Source organism: Cuculus canorus, chromosome Z (genome assembly GCF_017976375.1).
Source record: "Cuculus canorus isolate bCucCan1 chromosome Z, bCucCan1.pri, whole genome shotgun sequence".
Taxonomy (NCBI): domain Eukaryota; kingdom Metazoa; phylum Chordata; class Aves; order Cuculiformes; family Cuculidae; genus Cuculus; species Cuculus canorus.
This window is the reverse complement of record NC_071441.1, coordinates 42,057,231-42,071,778: the sequence shown is the minus strand read 5'-3', so window position 1 is coordinate 42,071,778 and position 14,548 is coordinate 42,057,231. Positions and strand designations below refer to the sequence as shown.

The window sequence follows — 14,548 nt, the reverse complement described above, 5'->3', positions numbered from 1 at the left end:
GGACAGGCGTAGGAGGCAGATGCGAGGGGCTGCGAGGTTTCTCGCACGCCGGGGAGCTCGGAATTCCGCAGAAAGCCGAGATGCCACGCGTGTCTCCCGGCGGCGCGTTCGGCTTTTTGGCTGCAGCGTCCGCGCCACGAAGCTTGTTTTTGGCTGTGAATGTGCCCGCCCACATCGCGTCCCCGCCCTCCCCTCGGACAGCCGCCGCTGCGGAGGGAAAAGAGGGGGAAAAAGACGAATAAAAGGAAAGAAAAGGGGGAAAGGGGCAAAGGGAGCAAAAAAGAGGTAAAGAGGGGAAAAAGGGGCAAGATTTAAAACAAGACAATGCAGAAAGAAGGGAGCAGGCTAAGGGGAAGGCGTGCGCTGGGCGGGGAGGGGCGGGCGGCGCTGCTGCCGCCCTATAAGAGGCGGTGCGGGCGCGGCGCGGGCAGCGGGGCCGGCGCTGGGGCCGGAGCGCGACGGGCGCAGCATCGCGGGGTGTCGGCTCCCGGCGGAGAAGAAGGTAGGCGGGCGGCTTCGGGAAAGGCTCCCCGCAGTCCACCAGGAGCGGCTTCCCTGCTCTGCTGGGAGCGGCCGCCGGCTGCAAGCCGGAGGGGATCCAAAACCAAACTGAGTGCGTGCCGGGAGCGCGGGATAATAGTGGCGCGTTTGGGTTTGTGTTGGTGGGTTTTTTTTATTTTTTTTTCTGTGTGCTTAATATTTTTTCTTTTTAATAACTGTTCATTTTAGTTTGCCCTGAGCGAGGCGCCCCTGGCCGGGCAGCGCGCTCGCAGAGCATCACGCCTTGCCGCTGCCGGCTCCAGTCCTGGTGGGTGCGAGAAGAAAACGGGAGGGTTTTTTTCATCCCCTTCGCCCCTGTGGGGAATCCGATGAAGTCGCGGAGGGCCTTGGGCTGAGGGAGGGTGGGGGGCGGGGGATGTGAAAATAAAGCGATGGATCAGCTGCTTTTGTGTTAGGTGGGAGATTCGGTTGCACGCGACGAATCTTGCTTGCGCGCTCCAGTCGGTGGATAAGTCTGGGCTGCTGCGTTGCAAGCTAAACCCGCTACAAGATACTGCTGCCTACTTCTGGGGGTGCCCAGATGCTCAAAATGCATCAGGAAAGACAACTCCAATGATAAATAAAAAGTTCACGTTAAGCAGTGTTTTTGTCTGTTTTAAACATGAAGCAAGAGTGCCCCCTTCTCCGCCTCCCTCCTTCTCCACCCTCCAGCTGTTCTGCTGGGAGACTTTAGGGTTGTACAGATAACTTGCTTATAGATATATATATATCTTATAGATAAGAGAGGACCGAAGTTGATCTTCAGTGTGTTGGAATAGACCTTACTGAAGCTAGAGTGATGTAAACACTTGTTTACGTATTTTTAAATATGTTAAAGTGAATCCGAAAGAGGAGATGGACTTCTTCAATGTTGCTGATAGGGATTAACATTAAAATCAAGTTTGGAGAGTCAGTTGGTGCTTGTACAGCAGAGAACAGACAAGTCTTGGGGATGTTCCATTAACAACAGATGGCCAAGTGTGCTGTCGAAAGGCTTTTGTAATTGAGCAATCTCACTCAGTTTTGAAAGGGGGTCATGGTAGTAAATATTCAGTGCAAACGTCCTTTGTGCTTGGCCCTTATGGCACAGCTTGCTTTCCTAACAAGTGGGAACAGTGGTGTGTGTGGACACACTTCCTGTGTGATCAGTGAGTGATTCTGTGGGCTCTTGCTGTGTGTTAAGCTACATGGGTACTGCCTGGGACTCTTGCAGTATGTTAATCGATGTAACACGTCAATCCTGTTAGTGGGTCTTCACAATGCATTGTGCAAATCTGAATTGTGATGTATGTAAGGATGGTGAGGTGCAGTCTGTATATGGCATGGTCTGGACCAATAAGGGTAGGAGTCCAGAGGCTTTACTCGTGACATGGAGCACCTTGTTTCTCATACAGTCATAATTTTGTAGGGCGGATTATTGTAAGAAAAGTCAACTCTTTACTAAGAGCAGATTAAGGTTTGGTAATGTGAAACACAAGGTGTATAGTAGAATTTAAGTTGAACTTTTTAAATTGAGAATGCCTAGCTTTAAAAAAAGTAACAGACATTAGTTTTTTTTAATGCTTTTGATGCTATTTTATGCTCTCTGTAGGTGTTCTGAGGACATACCTGTTGGCCTCTGGGTTGTGAGTGGTCACAATTGCTGTCATCTGGGGCTAGAGGGTAATAAAGCAGCTAGCTGCAAGCATTCACAGTAACTTTTCCCCCGATAAATTGGTGCTTACGTACACTTAGACACGTAATATTTACGTGAAACAAACAGCTTGGGTGCAGCTGTGCTGAAGATGCTGGCATTTGCAGGAGTCATGGTAATCTTCTGGTTATCAACTCAAAATTTCCTCTGTATGTGACTGCGTAGCAGTGCAAGCAGGTACATTTAAAGTCTCTTAAAGATTTCTTCACCCAGTGAGACTGAGGCAGTTAATCTGAGTTAATCGGTTTGCTAGATGCATCTGCTGACAAAACTTTTTTGTAATGCTAAATTTGTTTTAAAAAATTAGTAGCTCATTGCTATTGGTGTGAGCAGAGACTAGGTCAGCGCCTAATTTGACATCTACAGTCACAGCATAGATAAGAGTGGCTCCTGGTGAAATACTGAACTACGGAAAATGAAATGCAGTGAGTTTTAAAGAAGGTGAGTAAAGCTGTTTTGGCCCTTTCCAAAAGGACTAGCCTTTTCTCCAACATTCCTTGGGCTGAACTTCTCTCTGCCTGTGTGTGAGTGAAACAGTCTTCAGTGGTGGAAGCATAAAGCTCAGTGGCTTGAGGAAAATGGGTTTGGACCTTCTAGACAGATTATGGGCTGGAGCATGCAATGTCTCATGCATTAATCAGATTGAAATACAGAATTCTGGAAGCAAATTTTTCTTTCCCTTCATCTCTACAATCCTGTTGCTAAACCAATGAGTTTAGCTAGTAGCGGTAGACTTGCAGACAGAGCAGGAGCAGTCCTGAACTCATCCATCTGTGGCCAGATGTGATCAGCTCTGCTAGTGTTTATCACATGCATTGCACCATGCAGGCACAGTATTTCTTAGGGTGTGGTTTCTGCAGAACTTTAATCCAAAGTAATTGAAGGTTGCTAATGAGCAAGGAATGGACCTGCTTGGTTTTTACCAAATGCCTGTTCTCATTTTCTCTTACCTGTTTCATCCTCCTTGCTTGTGCTGGAGTTCTCCAATCCAGCATGAGTAATTGAGAACAAACTCTCCTCTTTTTGCTTGGTGATTCTGTGTTCAGCATCCTGTGTTCACAGTCCTCTTAGGGCTTTGAGCACTAGTGTCAGCACAAAGATGATGACAAGAGCAGAGCAGAAAGGGAACCAGACTACCACTTTGTTTAAATAACTATGGAGCAAGCACCCTTGGTGTTTATATGGGTTTCCTAGGCTAGGTTGGGCAACACACCAAATCCTGAAATAAGTCTGGAGGCCACGGCTGACCAAACCCCAGTGTGTTTCCATTAGGCTGGTTGTTCTTGATGACTCCTGTTTGAGAGGGGCTAGAGTTGGAACCTACTGTTTCGTAAAACATGTTCTATGCATATAACACATTTTTGTTGTTCATCTGAAGCAGCTAGGACTCCACCTGCTTTCTCTAGGTCTAACACAGTAGGAATTTGCTCTCTTTGAGGTAGTCTCACATATATGCCAGCTGACAATTCGAATTCTGAACATTTGAAAGTTTTGCTGTGTAGTTAAGCAGCATGCATATCTGCAGCTACTGATATTAAGAGTATAAATAAAAAATTAGCATGGTAAGGCTGTACTTCTATTCAGAAGATGATCACCACAAAGTTATAATATTTCATATTATGTAGCTGCATATCTTTTCTTTCTGTTGGTCATACAGAACTCATATGGAGCAACTGAAGAATTGCCATGATTTGAAATACTGACTGGAGTATGCTGTTCTCTGTTCTTTGATATATTTCCCTAAAATAGGTAGCAGCAAAGCTAGTCTTGTCTTTTTTAGCATTTGTCATTGGGGAAAAACATGTGAGCTTGCCTCAAGGACCAAAAGCAAGACAAAGTAGGATGGAAAAACGTTGATGCAACTTTCCTGCTACAGCAGGCTAGCACTGTAGGAAAAATCGGAGCATTCAGATTTTTATTCATGGAGTTATTAGTGAAAAATCTTGATCACAGACTACAAGAATGCACATCGGTTTTAATAGCATGAATATCCATATACAAACTGACTTTTTTACTCTTCAGTTATTTTCTGGAGGAGTGTTGCTTAGCAGAGCGTTATCTAATGTGGTAAGAGATCAGTTTGCATTACACTAACTTTGTTAGGGAGCAGTTGGCATTAGACAGGAAAAGGAGAGCAAAAGAGCGTTTCCAAGACTGTTTTGGTTTGGGCTAGATAGCAAGGTCATTCTCCAGGAAAGAATAAACAGTTAGAGCCTTTGTCCACACAGTTCAGAGATCATTCTGGAGGTCTGGTTTCCTTTTAACAAATGGCAGTCACGGCTGTGTAGAAGGTAGAAGTGGCCAAAGCCTGTTACCACCCTGTTTGCTTGGCTCTCTGAAACAACCTGCGTTTTCACTAGCCTGTTTCCAAGTGAATGATTGTGACCGGGAACAGGAGAGCAACCTATATGACTAATATTCATTAGTATTCTTGGTTGTTACCTTAGTAAAAGCCAAAGTTAAGCCCCATGGAAGATCTCGGAACAGCAGTGGTGGTGTTATAGTTGACAAGATCAGGACTAGGAACCAGGAGAACATGACTCCTAGCACTTGTGCCTGTTGCCTTTCATCCTCATCACGACAATGAGATGACAAAAGCTGGTACTTTTGACGGTAGTGAAGGTATGTTTTTTCACCTGCAGCAGGTAACAAATCTTTTAAAGACTATAGGCTGTGTTACTAGTTTCAGCAACCTCGGTCAAAGTCCTAGGGTTTCAGTGGTATCTTCCGTTTTTCCAGGTGAATTTTTGTGCGTTCAAAAGAAACAAGCAAATTAACACATATTCATGGGTAATATACTGATATTCTAGGGACCTGTTGGTGGCTTTTTTTCGCTCTTCCTCAAACGGTTCCCTTAGCAAGAGTTTGGCTATGGCTGCTGGTAAAAGCAGAATTGGCACCAAATTTGAATGGGTTAAAAAACCCGAAGGTCTCCTCACGCAAGCAGTAAAGCAGCACCAACTTTTTCTGAGTGCAAACACACAGACCTTTCATTCTGGTATCAGTAGTGCAGTCAAAGTTCAAAATTTACTCCCTTAAATGAAATGTTCCTGTTTAATAAGCTAAATGGGGAATGTGTTTTTTATCCAATTTCTTTGTATTTTATGTGTTAATTATTCTTTACCCTTTACCTTTATTAAATTAGAGTTGCAATTCTTACAGCTTTTTTCCCCAGCTCTCTCAAACCTGTATTTTCTTCCTAAAGTAAGGAATAAGACTTTTTCTACTGTCTTTGAAGATATTTGGATCCACTTCTAGCAAACTGATACCATCACCTTTAGATCATCTGTTTTCAGATTTCTTCAGGTCTTATTTTTCCTATGTTATTTTTTTTTTTTTGTTCTCCCAATTGTTATGTATTCTAGAGCTTCATTCTGAGTTCTTGTGACAGGCTTTTAGTATTCCACACCACTACATCTATCTTCCCAATTGTATTTGTATATAAAACCAGATGTAATTGCAGTCAATTGTTTGTGGGAGTATGCTTTGACTCCAGGGGAACTTTCTCAGTGAGCACCCGTAAGGATATCCTAACCTAAACAAGAAAAATGTATGTTTTGAATCCTATCTCCATTAAAAACTTGTAAAACTTTTGTTCAAATTTCTCTCTTGCAAGCTAATTGCTTTTTCTCTTGGCATTTCATACCTCTTCTGTGTGTACCTGAAGCGTTTCCTGTCTGGTTCATTTGGTTGAACGAGTAGACTGCAGCTCTTCATTTCGGTGCTTGGTCCTTCAAAACTACTGGAGAAAACTAGCAGAGCTGTGTCCTGAATCCTTCTGCATCAGGAGACACAGCTTAGGACATGGATAAATTCTGTCATCCTTACCTCTTTTAGTCTTGATTGTGAGTGATGTTAAAATTGGAATATCTTAGCTTGCTTTGCTTGTGTGTCATGCTGACCCTAAGGATTGAAGTTTTGGCAACATTGTAAGGACTGTGCAGCTGGAGCTAAAGAATGTACAGCATGTGGAACAACTGTTCCCTCTGTGTGTTGGGCAAAATGAGAAAGATCGGCGCAGACTGTCTGTCAGCACTCCTTGCTAGCTGCCCTATGCCACACCTGCCATGCTTCCTTATCACCTGGGCCAGTTATTTTCATATTCTTCTATCAATAATTGTAGAGGTAAGTGGTTGTTGAACTGTGTCTGTTGCCAAGACTGATCAGAAATTCATTCATCTTCATAGCTGACACTCACTGTTATCAAAGTACTTGGACATCTGTTTATCACTTTAGTCAATGATTAGATTCCAAATCCTTTCGGGGAGATGGTAGCCTTGTGGGAGCCAAGATCTTCTTGTGGGTATGTGTGTTGTAGGCTTTAAAGGATCAAATTATGCTCAAGCTGACAATTGCTGACAAATACTACCTTTGCCAGCTTTTTGCTTTTTTCAACAATGTCACTTCCTTCCATTGTGCTAGAGGCTTTTTCTTGGCTGATGTTTTTCTGCATAGTTCAGGGATATTTTTTTCATCTGCTGTTACTTATACCTATGCCACAGATATTAGTGCAGTTGTGTAGATATCAAACTTAAAAGTTGGCAATTCACTGGCACAAAGAATATGCAAAAGCGCTACGTGGATGTTATTCTACAGTATAAGTCACGTTGTGTTCTGCTCTGTTACTGAGTACATGCACTGGTTTATGGCATTATGGTCCCAAATGGCAAAGATCAAGAGGCAGGTAACAGTAAACTTTCTTTGGATGTTATAGGGCAGGCATCCGCCTCAAACTTAATTTTAATCTTGTATTGGGCATAGTTTGTGTCCATGTCTTCTCCCAAGACGAAGAGCATGCTACAAAAACAAGACATAGGAGAAAACATTCCCTTGCAAAAAAATCATTTACCAATGTGGTGGCAAAGCTGCAAGGCTAGGTAACTTTGCTCAACAGAAGGTACAAGCCCCCCAGTAATGCTTCAACCACTCTGCAGTTGGACCATGGAGTACCTATTGGTGTTGCACTTTGTTGAACTAGATCTATTGCTGCTTTGTCTAAAGTGATTCAATGACCAGGGTGTGCTGTGGACGGGGTTGTGGTCAAAAGTGTTTCTGGCTTAACACCCTCTGAGCTCGTGGATTTCTCTTCCTTAAAGCTGATGAGGCTGATGGCTTTCTTTGGGGAGCCCTGCCTGCCTCCTTCCCCTGGAGGATGCAGCCAAGCAGGAAAGTGCCTTTTGCAACGTGAAGCGCTTCACCTTTTTTTCCCAGTTGCAAAGATAATGTCCTTAAACAGGATACATCATCAGCTGGGAAAAGTAACTGAGGCTGTGTAACAAGCTTTTTTTGCAGACTGTGTACTGATGATACTATAGGTGCTCAGAGATCAAAGCTTAATAGCATGAATTGAGCTCAGATGTCGCAATTATTATTAGCAGGATGTTCTATTATTACTAGATTCCACTAGAGAAGAGCTCATTCTTTCAGAGCCGAAAAAAAAAATGCTAATATGGACTATGGATTTTTGGACATTGGCCGTGATAAAGCAAATCGGCTTTTGTTTGCTTTTACCAGAGAATGGACTAGATTTTGGCTTTTTTGTTATATGAGGAAAGTAGGGGACGTTCAGTTGCTGAAAGCTGAAATGCTTCACGTATTTCACAACATCCCAGTGGAAGCTGTGTTTTTTTATAGATGACTGCATTTCATGTTGAGTATTATACTTAACATTTAAACAATTCCTGTTACTGAAGTGCACATCAGTCCTTTTCTTTGGGTTGGTCCAGCTGTGGCGCATGCAAGCTCAACTTCTACCATTCCACTGGAGCTGTGCTTGTTTTCACCAATGAGCCCTGTGAGCATGCTAGAAGTAATAAGAACCATTGTGGTCATTCTGGTCATTATGTCACCTGGGACACGTTTTCAAAACAGCTTGGCATATTGTGTCACGAGGGAAGCTTATAAAACAGCAACCATTCCTGCAAGTGTGGCTTTGTATAAATGGCTAAGGAAGTACTGAGGGCTTTGGAAAATGTATAACAGAGTACTGTGTAAGCTAACACTTGACTCTTTGGGAAGCTCTTCCCAAACTGATTTATTTCTGATTGTTGGGGATGGGCCCATCTGTAATCCAGAGATTTGTCTTAGGTGTTGGGCTTAGAGGAGGAGCATTGGATAGTGTGAAGAGTTTAGAGTCAGGCATTTTAGTACTCATGATGATAGTTCTTGGCCAGATCTTTCAAAATAATCATCTACTCAGCTGTTCATAATGGAGCACTCAGAAAGGCTCAGCATGTAATATACTGACTTCTGAAAAACCCATTTTTTCAGTCCTGCTGCTGAGGGTAGATAGCTTTAGAACTCCCCTGCCATTTTGCCTAAATAGTTGGGAGGCCAGATTTCTGCCCCTAACATCCCACTATTATTAGCTCCAGCACTTGGTAGAACAAGGTCCAGGCTCCATTCTCTGTGTTGTACCTTGTACAGCAGGCTCAGCCTAATATTTGGGCTCAGGTTACATCACTAGTTGCTTTAATAGCAGCATTTGAAGCAGGTTGTGAATAGATATTCTCTTGTCAGCTTTTGCTAGAAGTCCTTTTCCACTAGTTGTCTCCAGTCTTCTGTGAGGTCGGCCCCCCTTAGACAACAAAGGGAAGCAATTTATTTGGTGTTTTATAGCTGTGTGCGTGCTGCCTTAAGGACTCTGTGAATGAGCGAGATGGTGTGTTTTGGTTTTGTCTGAATCTGAGGTGGCAGGTCACTATAGGGATTCCATGAGAAAGATTCATCAGCTTCATGCTTCTCAAGGAGGGAAAATGAGTCAAACTGAGGATTATTATGAAGCTGGATCTTAAAGTGCTTCTGTTGTATGAATCATTGCTGTTTAGAGGGCAGACAAATGGCCATGTTGCAAGCATTGTGCCAGTTGCTTTCACTGTTAGTAAGCACTGGAGAAGAAGGCCAGAACCTGGTTGTTAACAAACCTAAGGCCAGGTAGTCGATGTGTGTAAAGTGATGGACACTGCTAGAGGATTTTGCCAAGAACTACCACCCAAATATTGTTGTTTGGGGTTCTAATTAAATTCTTGCCTGCTAACCTAGATGCTCTCTGATCACATGGTTAGTAACAAGGAGTTGGTGTAAGCTCTGCAGTGTGAGCTGGGTGATGTTGAAGAAAGCATTTGTAGTGGAATGAAACTTGGTGTCCAGTATTCGTTTGGCAGGTGGGAAAGAAATGGAAGTCCTTTGTAGGGAGATTACGAAAGACTTACTTTTAGTGTTTGTGTGGCTCCACTGATAACTATCCTCTGTCCCAGGCAGCAGGCTGTAGGTTCAAAGCTCACGCATCTGCTGCTGATCCTGCATTGCTTGTTGCCGCACAGTCTAGTGGTACTTAAACCAGGAGACAGACGTGTAGGATCTGGTGGTTGTAATCTCATCTCTTAAGTTTGCTTTGCTTGTGGTCTCAGGTGAGTTACTTGAACTCTGTGCTGCTAACACGTTTCATGGCACCTTTTCGTAACTTAGGTCAGGCTCTTTGGGTTAAAAGTTTACTTTAAAAGAGCAATACTGCTATTCCTATGAAAGTATCATCGTTTGGGTGTCAGTTTCCACTCTTTTCTAGGGCTCCAGTAGATGTAAAGTTTTTTTTTGACTTCTTGAACATTCTAGAGATGGCGGTGTCAAACTTGCTTCCATGGATTTTGCAGGCTTTGTGTGAGTTGTTTTGATAGTCCAATGGACATTACTTCTGATTCTTTGTGCTCTGGCTGTTTCTGCATTTGATATTATCTTCAATTAGATCTTTAGCAGGAGGATAAAAAAATGATTGCATTTGTCTGCAGCTGCTCTTGATCTAGCCTAACATCAACAGAACTAGGATTAATGTTGTTTTTCCTCCTTCTTTCATCTCATTTGAAGTTGCACAGATGCAAAGTGCTTTTTCCTTTCTAGGAACTGTGAAGATTATGGTGAAGATATTCTCCAAATACTTAGACCTTGAGAACTTCTTATAGCCTGGAACAGTCATAGGTTGCCCATAGATGTAGTTGTGTTACAGTAAATCACTTGGTTGTGACTACTGTGCTGGAAGAAGTGAAATTCTGGTACTCCGCAGGGAAGTGTCCAAGATACAGGGCCTTAATTTGGGAGATGTGAATTGAATTTTAGACTTCTGGCTTAATCTGCTTCTCTGTTGCCCAAATGACCACCTAGGCCACTAATTCTGTGATGGCTTGTTTTGTGTGAGTCAAAATGTCAGTTCACGAGGCAGACACTTTTGTCCTGCCTTAGTGTTCACAGAGCTCATGGAGAGATAATCTCAGGTGATGGAACTGGGAGACTTTGGCCTTGGATCTGGGCTTCGTAGTGTTAATGTGGCTCATGGTATTGTTTGCGCCACAAAATGCAGCCTGATGCTGCCTAAGGGAAATGAAATGTTAAGACATTTCTTGGCATTCGCGAAGAGGGGTAATTTCTCCTGAAATCTGTTGTTTGTGCTTCAGCTGCCCCTTTTCCTCTAATGTGACTCTTGTTTGACTTGATTCCTACATATGCAAAAGCTATTGGAGTTTAATAGATGTACAGCTTTTTATCGGAGGCAGAAAGCGTCAAGTGCTGTTCTATATCTGCTTGTGGGAGAGGAACAGCACTGCCTCTAGTAGTTCAAACGCTCACTGTGCCCACCAAATGCCTTTTTTCCGCTCATAATGGCATCACCTCTAGATATTGGACTGGTACTGTCCATGGCTGCTTGGTCTTTGAAGAGCTGCCAGTGACGGTAGGTTTTGTGATGTGGAAATCTGACCGAGATAATGGGACAGAGGCCACTAACAGATTTAAATGGAGGAAACTTAATCAGGTACTGAAGTTAGCTCTGGTGACCAGGACTGGGTTTAAGCTATTGCTGAGGACACAAAAGGGCTGTAACCTATTGCCAGAATCCTGAAATGTTGCATTCTCATAAGGTTTGGTAAGTTCATTTTGTTCCCTGTCTAACTAGTGATTTCTTCTCTAGGGTTAAGGTTTTTTTGCCCCCAAAAGAAAGCAAACAGCTGCATTGTTTGCAGAGAGCTGCTTTTGAAGGCTGTTTTATGTTTACTTAGTCCGGACAACAGGCATGGGGGTGGGGAATTGATTCTCTGCCACTTGAGCTTTTTTCTTTTTAAATCTACAGCTGTAAAAATGTATGGCTTTCTGCTTAAGATGGATTGAGTCTGGAGACTCTAGGCATACTTGCTATTGGGCAGCATTTCCTACTTCCAAGCGGTGGATAGTAGTGATTTAGAAAGGGTTGGTCAAAGTATGTGTTTTACTCTCAGCATTTTCAGAGATTGCTTTAGAGGTTAATTTTTTGCTCTTAAGACAAATTTTCTGACTTGCATGCTGAGATGGAATTGCAGCCCTAATGATGTGGAGACCGAGGTTTCTGCAGGAAGGGTAAATGCCATGTTCAAAGAATCTTCTGCAATGGCAGGCCAGGGAACAAACATGTGGACATTTCGCTTTAATTGTGCTGGTGGGTGTTGTGGTTGCTGGTCTGTATAAGAAGTGAAAGTACTGGACCAGGGTTTGAACTTCACTAAGAACAAAGCAGGAACCCCAAATCGGATGAGAAGGTATGTGCAAATTGTTCTGACTTCCTGCCCGTCCTCTGATGTCCACTGATTCTGCAGGTTGAAGAAGCTTTTTTGTAATTGTAAGGGTCAACTTCTCCCTAGAAAAGACTAGGGAAACTGTCAAAAGATCTGGGGAAGTATTTGAATGCCCCTGTTACTTGATAGTTCGTTTGGAATTTGGAAAACTTGAGACACCTAACTAATAGCATGTCAAGTGTGTACAAGTCTGAGTGGCGTGTTGACAGAGCTGGATCCCCACCATTTTGTTGTTGGTAAAATAGAAAATGGCTTCTTAGTACTTACATTTTTGCTGGCTGGTTATCTGCGTGCTTATTGCTATATCTGTGTTGCATATGGCATATGCCTGGGCTCGGGATATTTTTCCAAACGTGCGTTGCTTGCTTCAATTAGTGGACAGTTCTTTCTGACTATACCTGTTTATTTGTGTTAAAGTAGCAGTTTGAGCGTGCATCAGAGTTACTAGGGAGCTGCCAGGTGTGTGCCAGAGTTGCGGGGCATTTGAGTCTCCCCCGGTGTGCTCCATGTGTTTTAAGCTGTGCACTTGTGTTGCATATGTTGATAGAGGTGGAGAAATGCTGAAGCAGAGCTGGACAGAAATAGATTTGTAGGTGATGAGAAGTAAGCCTGATGCCTCTAGGCTCAAATTAACTGTATATTGGTATCCGCCTCTACTGGAGAACTTGGAATGTTCACGCAATGAAAAGATTGAGTGCGTAGATTGATGTCTTGCACAAAGACGTCTCCACAACTAAGTTGCACTCTTTCTTGGGGATATTCTTTCTACTTTCAGGGAGTAAGGGCTTTATAAAAGTAAAGGATTGCACTTATAAAGAATGAGTTCAATACTGGCAGCTATAAACCCCCATTCTCTTCAGCAGAGCTATGGTACACGGAAGACTTAAGCTATGATGATGAATGCAGGCAGCTTTTCTTCTAGATAGAAACAGTAGTACTGTTTATCGATGGTTCTGGGTAAGTGTCAGGAGTGATCACTGTACCTGTTGTTGGTCTTGAGCTGTAATTGCTGGTAAGCATTAGAAAGTATGTTGTTGCGGAGTAGTTGAAATTTTTGTAGAAAGGGGAATATGGAGTGGGTACTCTGAACACCCTTCTGAAGATGAAATCTGTTGCATTGTAGAAGGTTGTGCGAGTCCTCTCCTGTCCTCTACTTCTGTGTGCCAGACTTGTTGCATGGCTGCAGGACTGGTCTCGGTGAGAAGGGCTTACGTTGCACAGCAAAGGAAATGGAGGTCTGTGACCCACAGACCGGTATCCTTCCAGAAAAATGCTTGGAGAAAAGCAATTTTTTTTTTTTTTTTTTTGTGAAGGATTTTTGCGTCACGCTGTTCACAGAGCACCTGTGCACTATGTAAGTACCAACCCAGGTTGCTTATTAGGGCAAGTAAAAGTTTTCTTGCCAAATCCCCTGAATCTGAGCAGAAATGGGTCAGTGGAGGCGTACAACGGAGGGGTGATAATAATTCCTACTTAGTTTATCTGGGTTATATGTCAGTAACAGCTGTAAATGTGTAATACTGACATACAGAGAAGATGCTTCAAAGCCCCCTTGTATCCTAGCCTGTAAGAAAAGTTCTGCTTTGGGTCCCTGTGTCCGCGCAGTCTTGGCAGACAGGACTTGTCCTTTGAGAGTGTCCGCAAAGAGTGAGTTTTATTTCCCTGCTGTGGATGTTCTATTAGCCTGTGAAGTACCTCACTCAAAGCGTGTCTGGGAATTGACTGTCTACCAGCCATATCTGCAGGCAGCTGGAATGTGTTATGGTAGGGGAGCTCCATCCAGCAGGAAGATTTGGGCAGGGGAGTAAGGCTCTCCGGTTTTATCAGTTGAGCATGCCTCTGAAGATGAGCATCTGAAGAGGTCATTTCCGTGAATTATGGCAGTAACTAGCAGAAGTTAATGAACCCGTGCTGACTGTACGCTGAACTGCCTGTGTACTGACATGAGATTCAATTTGTAGGTTTTTGTCGGCATCTGTTACTGTTCTTTACTTCCCTGTTTTGGCATTAAGAAGAACAGTTGTCCTGTTGTGATACTACACTGTAATTATCTGTAGATTTTGGTGTAATGGGTTTAATTGCTTTTTAGTCATGTTAGGGATGTTTTTTGTAACACATCCTGTATTATTAGGACAAATTTTTATTTTTGGATGACACTTAAAGGCCACATTAACTCAAGGCTCATGTCCAGAGTTGCCATTTATTATCTACTTATCATTTATTATCTATCTTACTGGTCAGAGCATTTCCTGAGGAGGTCTTAGGTTCTTAGCACATTTATGGATTTTGGAAACCTTTTCAGTGCAGTTTACAATCAGACATGCGTCTCTGAATCATTGGACTAGAGTACTGGTATGTGGAACACTAGAATCAAAAACATGTGTTCCTGGCCTAACGGATGTTGGAGGGAAAGAGTCTCACTGTGTGTTTGAATAGGCTGTGAGCTGTCCGGTTAACACTAAGCCAGCCTGTTGACACACTGTATTCAAGTATATAAATCGGAATTAATTTGATGTGGATTAGCTAAATCTCTGTTTGGACAGTTAGAATAAAATATAGTTAATATGAAGTGTCTTAAATTGGAAACTAAATTAAGCTATGCTATATTACTTCTGGGGAAAAAAAGGTTTAATGTGCTGTAAACTCACCTTTCCATTTGATTGAGTTTTCCTGGAAGTCTGTATGTACCCAAGCCTATACTATGCAGCTGTTAACAGACACC

General features: G+C 42.9%; 1 protein-coding gene across 4 annotated transcripts in view; it reads left to right on the top strand.

Annotated features, from left to right (window-relative positions):
- Positions 1 to 412: 412 nt before the first annotated feature.
- ABCA1 (ATP binding cassette subfamily A member 1) overlaps positions 413 to 14,548 on the top strand; it is a 93,100-nt gene continuing 78,964 nt past the window's right edge. For 2 of the 4 annotated variants that reach the window (XM_054053472.1, XM_054053469.1), the window contains exon 1: positions 413 to 502. The gene's annotated coding sequence lies outside the window, so the exon portion shown is untranslated. Of the gene's footprint in view, positions 503 to 789; positions 809 to 9,537; positions 9,643 to 14,548 lie in introns of those variants that run through there. The other 2 variants (XM_054053470.1, XM_054053471.1) reach the window with 2 other exon arrangements.